At 35.6% G+C, this 10222-nt stretch overlaps 1 non-coding gene across 1 annotated transcript; it reads left to right on the top strand.

Annotated features, from left to right (window-relative positions):
• Positions 1-9347: 9347 nt before the first annotated feature.
• LOC128039337 (small nucleolar RNA R71) lies at positions 9348-9454 on the top strand. Its single transcript, XR_008193841.1, has one exon. It is a non-coding gene; the product is annotated as a small nucleolar RNA R71 (small nucleolar RNA).
• Positions 9455-10222: the final 768 nt, after the last annotated feature.

The raw sequence follows: 10222 nt of genomic DNA on the forward strand, positions 1-10222 counted from the left end.
AACCATCTCATGATTGATCTTTGGGCATACTCTCACATCCACATATCTTTCCCTTCTGTTAAAAATCTTAGTATTTCATCCATGTTTATATTTTTAAATTCCTTCATACATATTTTATAAAGATAGTCACAATAATAATATGGCTCCTCATAATATTGGCAAAAACTTATCTCAGTTACCAGAACATTAACCCCTCTGACCTTACAACGGACTGCATCCCGCAGAATGGTCTGGTTGCTTCCCTTTGTTTCAATGGTAGATAAAATTCTTGTACTATAGGAATTATTGTAGGATCTTCAGACGATAAATTTTTTTTCCATTCTCTTTCTATTGCGTTCTCCTATATTCCTTTTCAATTCCTTATTAGAGGATCAAATCCCTACTCTTGGATAAAAGTAAACGGTTGTAGCCGTTGCAAGTATTTATCTATTTCGCCTTCCTAAAATTCAATAGTTTAGCTTGAAGCACTTAAACTGAAACTAGCCATTTGATAATCTATTTTTGCTGAAATTCATGACATGATCATTTACGTTGCAAATAGATTTCTTTTTCTCTCTTTGTTAGTGGTAAATAAGAGGATCAATGTGACCTATTTCTGTATTAGAAGAAAAGAATAAAGTATTTAAGGGTTATAATTTATTTCTACTAAGCAAGAGATTAAAGAACAAGAATCCTAATATGATTAAACTACAAAAACGTTAGTAGTTAATGTTAGCTCAGAAAACACAGTTACGCAGTGGTGTTGCGACATCGAGAGCAAGTTTTATGATCTAAATGTTTTCTGTTGTCGTGACATTCAGGAGAGGTGTCGCGATATGCAAGCTAGAGTCCTTTATGTTTTAGTTTATTGTAGAATCAACATTTTGGTCACTTTTTCATCACCACTCTTCTTGTTTGTTGATTTCTCTTTGTTTTCTTATAAATCCCATAGCGCGTTACATTGCAACACTTGCTCATCAACTACTGTATTCGTCATTCCTCTAAAATAATTTTTTACTCTTTGAACATTTACAAGAAAAAGTTGTCCTTCTTTGCCGATCAGCTCTATTTTCCATGAGGAGTCACTTGGTGTATAGCATTTGGACCTATCCATCTTGGCTTAAGCTTGCGAGGAAATAATTTTAATCTTGAGTTGAATAGTAGAACTTTCTATCTAGGTAGAAATTCATTTTTTCTGATCTTCACATCATGTCGACTATCTAGGATAAATGTAATTTTTTTATTTGTGGACTATCCTCTTCTTCTGTTGCCAAGATGCCTATGCTGGAAAGACCCCTCTTGCAATATAGTTGACATAATCTGCATACCATGGTGTTATAGGTTTGCTAGGCCTAATCCGATGGATATCTACCTTAAATAATTGCCCATCTACAAAAGTCTCTTTACTTTCTTCACTATTCTCTACTTTTAAGTTAGTCTCGATTCTGGATAAATGATCTGTAATTTGGTTTTCAGTCCCCCATTATCCATAGATCGAATTCCTAAAACAGTAAAGCCCATCTCATTAGTCTGGCTTTTGTTTCTTTCTTCTTTATGACATATTTTAATGCAGACTAATTAGTATGCACATAAACTCTATTTGCCATTAAATAGGGTAGGAAATTTTCACAAGCAAACACCACTGCCAATAGCTCTTTTTCAATTGTAGTGTAGTTGCATTATGTCGAATTTAGCATTTTTCTTGCATAGTGAATAGTCCTCAATATATTATTCTAGTTTTGTCCCAAAACTACACCTACTGCATAATCACTAGCATCACACATAATAATAAAAGGTTTTGACCAGTTCAGTGTGATGATTATTGGAGCAGATATGAATTTTTCTTTTATTACCTCAAAGGCTTTGACGCAGCTTTGGTCAAATATGAAAGGTGTCTCTATCTGATGGAGTAGATTCAGTGGTTTAGAAATGTAAGCAAAGTCTTTTATAAGCTCCGGTAAAATCCTGCATGGCCCAAAAAATTTCAAACACCTTAGACATCTGTTGGATTGGGAAGATTTTTTATAAACTCAATTTTGGCTATGTCTACTTCCATACCTTTTCCTGATATCTGATGTCCTAACACCAATCCTTCTTTTATCATAAAAGCATTTTTCCCAGTTAAGAACTAGATTAGTCTCTTCGTACCTTTTTAGAACTTTATCAAGGTTACCCATACATTCTTCAAAAGAGTCTCTATAGATCAAAAAGTTGTAACCCCTCAAACCACGCCTAGGCGTTATGGCCCAATCTTAGCGATTAAATGGGCCATAGAAATGGGGAAACTTGAGTTGAAATAAACTGATTTAATCTTTGGAAATGCGTGCTATTTTTTTCACTTAAATACGATTTTTTAAATATTACTTTGAAAGAAATCTTTTTTATTATTTGTGAAACATTGTGAAGATCTTTAAAATTCAAGTTCGTTCAATTGAGTTTACGGAAAACGGGTTTTATTGAGAAAATACTAAATTATTTTTAATCCTTATTAAAAGCCCATGCAAAATATCCAATATCCAATGTTTTCAAAATGAAATAACCTATGCCACAGTTCAATAGTTTACCACAAAATAAAATCACACAAACCTAAAAACTATGTAGATAACAGAGCTTGGTCAGAGTTGTTATGCAACCTTCAATTTAATTGGGTCAAGATCTAAATTGATCATGCACATTTAAATTATGTGTCCATTAGTCGTCGTCTGGTCAGAATCGCTCAGCTAATTAGGTGCAATTCAATAACGTATGAATGAAATACATACTTGATTTTAATTGAAAACATGATTGATTGAGGCACAAACATTATAAGCATGAATCAAATAAATATTATTTAACCAAAGAAAATCATCCAAGCTTAAATAAAATTAAGCTAACATTGTTGTAAACAAGAACAAAGAATACATAGCAAACATATTTATTTAAATTAAAGAAAAGGAAGATGAAACCCAATTTAGAATGGTTGTCACCCAAGACTCTAACTGACGAGGCTCTTTCGTTCCTTTGCCTTGCTCCTTTGCTGATGGCTTCTTCTTCAGTGTCTGTGACTGAATTAGCTTTAGCTTCAGTTCCATCTGTTGACTCCTCTCTATCCGGCTCAATTGGCTTTTCTTGCTTGCCTTGATTCAGTTCATGCACCCTCTCTACTAATCTTTCAATATCATAATTTGTAATGCATCCTTGAACATATCGCCCCTTCAGATTTGCTTGTGTTTTAACAGGGGCCTTTAAGCAAAGTGAAGTGATTAATGATGGGGAATAAGCACTTCCTACCTTCTTTTTAGTACAATCGTGAATCTCCTTGAAGATAATTTTCCCAACATTAATAGACTTTTCTGTCAAAATTGTATATAACAAAAGCATCCATTCCATCGAGATGGTGGAACTATGTGAGATAGGTATAAAATTGTAGCGAACGAAATAAAATCATACCTTTGCTACTCGTTTTAAGTATTCTCTTGGACAATAATGGCTCCCATACTTTCTTATAATCCATTGGGATCCCAGATTTGTCACAACATCAAGCACTTGTTGAAGAAAATCCCAATTGATATTGTTTATCATAGGGTAGTACTCATCTTCTTCAACATCAAGTAAATTAAACAAATCATTGATGAATTTAGAAGTAAGAGGTACCTTTTTCTTTCGAACGATGACTTCAGCAGCATCTTGCGTAGTCAAACTAGCATAGAATTCTCGAACTAGTTCATCATTGGGAAGTGAACGAGCATCACAAAATCATTCCCACTTAAGAGCATAGATTTTCTTTCTAATCAGTATAGGAACAACCATCAAATCATTACTCTTCAAGTCAAAACCTTTTTCCAGCATCATAGGTTGATGCTTGAAGATTGAATCAAATCTCTCTTTCACTTCTTCATCGATCAAAATTGGGCTTTTAGGAATAGTCTTTGAAGATCTTGTTCTTTTGTGAGACATGGTATCTTTTCCCGAAAATTCGGTAAAGTTTCTGCACAAAAGAGAAAAGAGAAATCGACAAAGTGGGTAGAACTTGCTACGGCAAAAATCTTGCGACAACAATAGGGAATTTCAGCAAAAAGGGAAGAGAACTAGGGTTTCTTTTGAGATTTGAGGTTGACGGCACAAAAGGGAGATTTAGGGGTTTTTAGGGTGTAAGCAAATTGCTTTGAGGGATATGAAGATTAGTAGAATGGAGAGGTGTTTATATAGGAAAAATTAGTGCAACATGTAGCAAAAAATTAGATACATTAGGGTTACTTGGGCGGCAAGCAATGGGTGTGACGGCAAGGCATGGATTTTTCCCTCCTTTTTACTGTCTTGGGCCTCAAACTCAGACTGTATCTTACTAAAAAAACTGATTAGTACTTGGGCCAAATTTGACCCCCTTTATTAACATAAAAATTTAAAATTTAAATAGAACAAATGAAATTTAAAAAAATTTTAAGTCTTAATTAGAAATTTTCTTCTTAACAAATTACATTAAATTAATTCCCAAGAAAGGTTGGAGGAGTCACAGTGGTCCTGCTTAAGTTCCAGTCTCCTTAGACAGAATTAATTAAATGTAATAAGTTAAGAAAATAAGTTCTAATTATTTATTTATTTACAAAATGAGTTCATGAAAAATTAAAGGTCTGTTAATTTGAGCGACGATTCAACTCACTCAACTTCACCATCCTAGTAGTGTTTGAGACGTTGACATTTAACTTTAAACGTACCTCCATAATTGTTGTATAATTCAATAGCTCTATAAGGATAAACTCGTTAAATGGTATAAGGTCCTTTCCATCAGGATTTAAGCTTCCGAGGAAATAACTTCAATTTTGAATTAAACAACAAAACCTTTTGACCTTCGTTAAACTCGCAAGGTTGTATATGACTATCATGCCATCTCTTTGATCTTTCTTTACACATTTTGGAATTCTCATAGGAAAACAACCTCAGCTCTTCCAACTCATCAAGTTGTAACATCCTTCTCTCACTGGCTTGCTTAAGATCAAAGTTCAACTGCTTTAAAGCCCAGTGAGCTTTATTCTCCAACTCTAATGGCAAATGACATGCATTTCCAAAGACTAATCGATAAAGAGTCATTCCTAACGGAGTCTTAAATGATGTTCGATAGGCCCATAATGCATTATCGAGCCTTCGAGACCAATATTTTCTGCTAGGGCGTACTACCTTTTCAAGGATACCTTTGATTTCGCGATTCACTCTTTCAACTTGCTCATTACACTAGGGGTGATAGGCAGTACCAATCTTGTGCTTCACATCGTATTTGTCAAGCAACCACTTAAGTCATTTGTTCACAAAGTGAGAACCTTTATCACTTATAATAGCTCTTGGTATCCCAAATCGTGTGAACACATGCTTATGTAGGAATCGTATGACTACCTTAGCATCATTTGTAGGGTATGCTTCAGCTTCAACCCACTTGGATACATAGTACACAGCAACTAAGATGTATTTGTTCCCATACGAAGAAGGAAATGGGCCTAGGAAGTGAATGCCCCATATGCTGAACAATTCAATCTCTAAAATGTTTGTAAAGGGCATCTCATTCCTCCTTGATATATTTCCAGTCCTTTGGCATTTATCACAGTTATTCACATAAGCATAAGTTTAAATAGTGTAGGCTAAAAGAAACCTGTTTGCAAAATCTTTGCTGCAGTACGTGAACCACCAAAGTGTCCCCGACTTGGAGATGAATGGCAATGATACAAGACCTTAGTAATCTCGCTTTCAGCTACACAGTTTCAGATTATATTACCTGCACATTGTTTAAACAAAAGTAGATCCTCTGAAAGATAATACCAACTATCATGAAGGAATTTTTTCCTTTGTTGGTGTCATTTCTCGAAGAATTATTCCACATGCAAGATAATTGGCAAAATCAGCAAACCAGGGTCTTTCATGAATTCGATTTACCTCAAATAAGTGTTCATCTAGGCAATTCTCGTTGATAAGCACACATGACTGAGTTACCTCATCTTGCTTCAACCTCAACAGATGATCAACTATTTGAGTTTTGACACCTTTTTTGTCTTGGATCTCAATGTCAAATTCTTGGAGTAAAAGTATCCAACGAATTAGCCTTAGTTTTGCATCTTTCATCATGAGCAAGTATTTAATGGCTGCATGGTCAGTAAATACTGTAGCTTTGGTACCTATAAGATATGAGCGAAATTTGTCAAAAGCAAAAACTATAGTGAAGAGTTCCTTTTCAGTTACCGTATAATTGCGTTGGGCTCCTGTCAAAGTTCTACATGCATAGTAAATAGGGTGAAACACTTTATTTCTTCTTTGACCCATCACATCTCCAATGGCATAGTCACTTGCATCGCACATCAATTAAAAAGGTGAGTTTTAATCAGGTGTAACAATTATTAGGGCTGAGATTAATCGCTTCTTTAGATCTTCAAAAGCGTCCAAACATGATTTGTTGAAATCAAACACTATATCTTTATCTATCAACAAACACAATGATTTAGAAATTTTTGAGAAATCTATGATAAGCTCTCGATAAAAATCGGCATGGCTTAAGAAACTTCTGACTCCTTTCACATTCATTGGGGCCGGTAATCTTTCAATTACGATCACCTTTCCTTTATCAAATTCAATTCCTTTTTTTGAGATCTTATGACCTAAGACAATCCCTTCCTTGACAATCAAATAGTATTTTTTTCCCAATTAAGGACAAGATTTGTCTCTTCGTATCTATTCAGTACCTCAGCCAAATTACACAAACAGATATCATAAGTGTTACCAAAAATAGAAAAATCATCTATGAAAACCTCAACAAAATTTTCAACCTTATCAATAAATATTGCCATCATGCATTGCTGAAAATTTGCAGGTACATTGCATAAACCAAAAAGCATTCGCCTAAAAGCAAACGTACCGTATGGACAAGTAATGGTTGTTTTATGTTGGTCCTCTCGGGCTACAACTATTTGGTTATATCCTGAATAGTCATCTGAAAAATAATAGAATTCATTTTCTGCCAGTCAATCTAACATCTGATCCATAAAAGGTAACGAAAAATGGTCCTTTCGAGTGGCTTTGTTCAACTTTCTATAATTAATACATATTCTCCAACCGGTAACAGTTCTTGTTGGAATTAACTCGTTATGCTCATTTTCAACAATCGTGATTCCATCTTTCTTCAGCACACACTGCACCGAACTTACCCACGAACTATCTAAAATAGGATAGATGATTCCTGCATCTAACCATTTGATCACTTCCTTTCTCACAACTCATTTCATAATAGGATTGAGCCTCCTTTGCCCATCAATTTGAGCTCTTTCACCTTCTTCTAAAATGATTTTATGCATGCAAAAAGAAGGGCTTATACCTCAATCTTTAGAACAACAATTAGTTGCTCCTCTTGATATTTTGTCAGTTTCGCTAAAATAATCACAGATAGAGTAGAACAATCACTTAAATAAACGTACTTCAAATGCGAAGGAAGTACCTTTAGTTCGAGTTTAGATGGTTCTTCAATTGACAACTTGGGTTGCACAAATTCTTTAACTTCCAACTCAAAAACTTCAAACCGTGTGGATTGAATAAAATTTCCTGAATTGGCTTCCATCAAAGCCATGCTTTTTTCACCTTCTTCATCCTCCAAAGGGTCAAGATCTAAGGCTTTCCCCAATGGATCTTCTTCAAAATTTCTTTCCATAGAAACCAAGGTTTCTATCTCTTCCATAATTGAACACTCCTCTGCCGGATTGGGAAATTTCATCGCTTTAAGAATGTTAAAGGTTACCTGATCATTTTGAACTCACATGGTGAGTTCTCCTTTCTGCACATCAATTAACGTTCTTTTCGTGGCTAAGAAAGGTCTCCCAAGAATGATTGGCACTTCCTTGTCTGCTTCAAAATCTAAGACAATGAAATTAGTAGGAAAAATAAATTCATCGACTCTTACCAAAACATCCTCAATCTTTCCTTCGGGATATGCTAAAGATCGATCCGCTAGCTGAAGCGTCACAGTTGTAGGTCTTGCTTTACCTATCCCTAACATCTTGAAAATAGGCTTAGGCATCAAGTTGATACTCGCTCCTAAGCCACACAAAGCTTTACCACAGTAAGATTCACCAATGTTACAGGGTATAGTAAAGCTTCCCAGGTCTTTCAATTTTGGTCGCAATTTGTTCTGCAGGAACGCACTGCACTCCTTTGTCAAGGCAACAGTCTCATACTCATTCAGTCATTTCTTCTTGGACAATATATCCTTTATAAACTTCACATAATTCGGTATTTGTTCTAAAGCCTCCAGCAATGGAATATTGATGTGTAACTACTTCAGAACATCCAAAAACTTCTTGATTTGCTCCTCCTATTTCTGCATGTTTTGTTGCAATCTTTGCGGATATGGAGGTGATGGAACTTTCGGTTGAACCAGACAACTTTTCTGAGTAGGTAAATTTGCATCCAAAGAAGATGTTAAAATATCTGAATTCACTAAGTCAGGGTTTACCTTGTCAGACTTTGTATATTTTGATTCATTTGGTGTACGAACTTCAAAAATTGGTTGGTTCTTCTGAAATGGCTTATCTTCGACATCAATCAATTGCGGTTCTAGAATTTTACCCCTTCACAATGCCACTGCCTTCATATGTTCTTTACCCAAATTTCTTGCATTCTTTGTATCACTCGGCAAGGTTCCTTGCGGTCTATTACGTAGCTCCGTAGCTAACTGATCGATTTGGTTTTCCAAATTTTTCAGTGTTGCTGCTTGGCTTTGGGTCAAAGCGTCATTCTTTTCCAAGTATGCTTTCAACAAGTTCTCCAAATTGTTTGATGCCTCAAATTGAAGTGGTTTTGGAGCTTACTGATCAAACCTTGAGATTGGTTGGGTCTTTGCTGCAATAAGTTGTTGTTCGGTCCATTTCCTTGGTTGTTCCAAGAAAAGTTAGGATGGTTACGCCATGAAAGATTGTAGAAGTTGGACTAGGGTCCTTGTCCACTCCTATTTTGATATTGGTTCCCTACATAGTACACTGACTCGGGATTTGAGAGACAATTCTTAAAAGAATGACATTTCCCACAGTACACACAGAAAACTATTTCAAACGGACTTGGTGGCTAAGCTACAGAATAATTAGTACTATTAGCGGTTAACTGTTTTATCATAGAGGAAAATAGACGGTACCCTAGCTGATAACGAAGTGAGGGCGTTAACTTCTTGAACTTCGGCTACACATCTTCCTGAAGCTGTTCGATTTGCTGGTTATTGATAGTTATTACTCACGATCCTCTCGATGATCTCATAAGCCTCATTATAAGACTTAAACAAAATTGTACCATTCACGGAAGCATCTACCATCAATCTTGTATGTGCATTGAGACCATTATAGAATGTCTCAAACTGGATACAATGTGGAATCTCCTGATGAGGACACTTACGAAGTAACTCCTTGAATCACTCCCAAGCCTCATACAAAGACTCGCCATCCAATTGTTGGAAAGTTGTGATCTCGTTCCTTAACTTAGCATTTTTGCTAGGTGGGAAATATTTCACCAAAAATCTCTCTACTAATTCTTGCCATGTAAATATGGAACATGGTGGCAATGAATTGAGCCATGCTCGTGCTTGATCTCGCAACGAGTACGAAAACAACTTCAACCTCAGTACGTCTTTAGTCACACTGGCTATCTTGAATGAATCACTCACCTCCATAAACAATCGAAAGTGGAGATGTGGATCTTCCGTGGGCATACCATTAAATTGGCCACCATTTGTAGCATTTGAAACATCACTGGTTTCAATTCAAACTGGGTTACCTCAATATCTGGCCTTCAAATTCCTGGGTTTAACTCACTGAAAAGTGGCACAGCATATTCTCTGATGCATCAATCCCTATCATTGGCAATGAGGATAGGATTTCATACATGATCGGCTTCATTACCTTGGTCTTTATTCTGATTTCCAAGGTCCATCTCGACTTGTCTTTGAGTTGTTAGTTCACGTCATGTTTGTCTGAAAGTTGACTCAATTTCAGGGTCTACAGAGAGTAAATTGACAATTCGATCTATGCTCATAAACACCTGAAAAGAAAAGCACAAAAATTAAAAATAATAAGTTAGTAATGTTATAAATAAATCAAATTGAAAATAAATAATTTCACAAAAAAATTACTATGGCAACAATTGACAATCCCTATCAATGGTGCCAAAAACTTGTAACGCGTAGTTTTGTGCAAGTGTACGCAATCGTTATCAAGTAATAAGTAAGTATCGAGTTATCGTCTCCACAAGG

Source organism: Gossypium raimondii, chromosome 2 (assembly GCF_025698545.1).
Source record: "Gossypium raimondii isolate GPD5lz chromosome 2, ASM2569854v1, whole genome shotgun sequence".
In the NCBI taxonomy this organism is placed as follows: Eukaryota; Viridiplantae; Streptophyta; class Magnoliopsida; order Malvales; family Malvaceae; genus Gossypium; species Gossypium raimondii.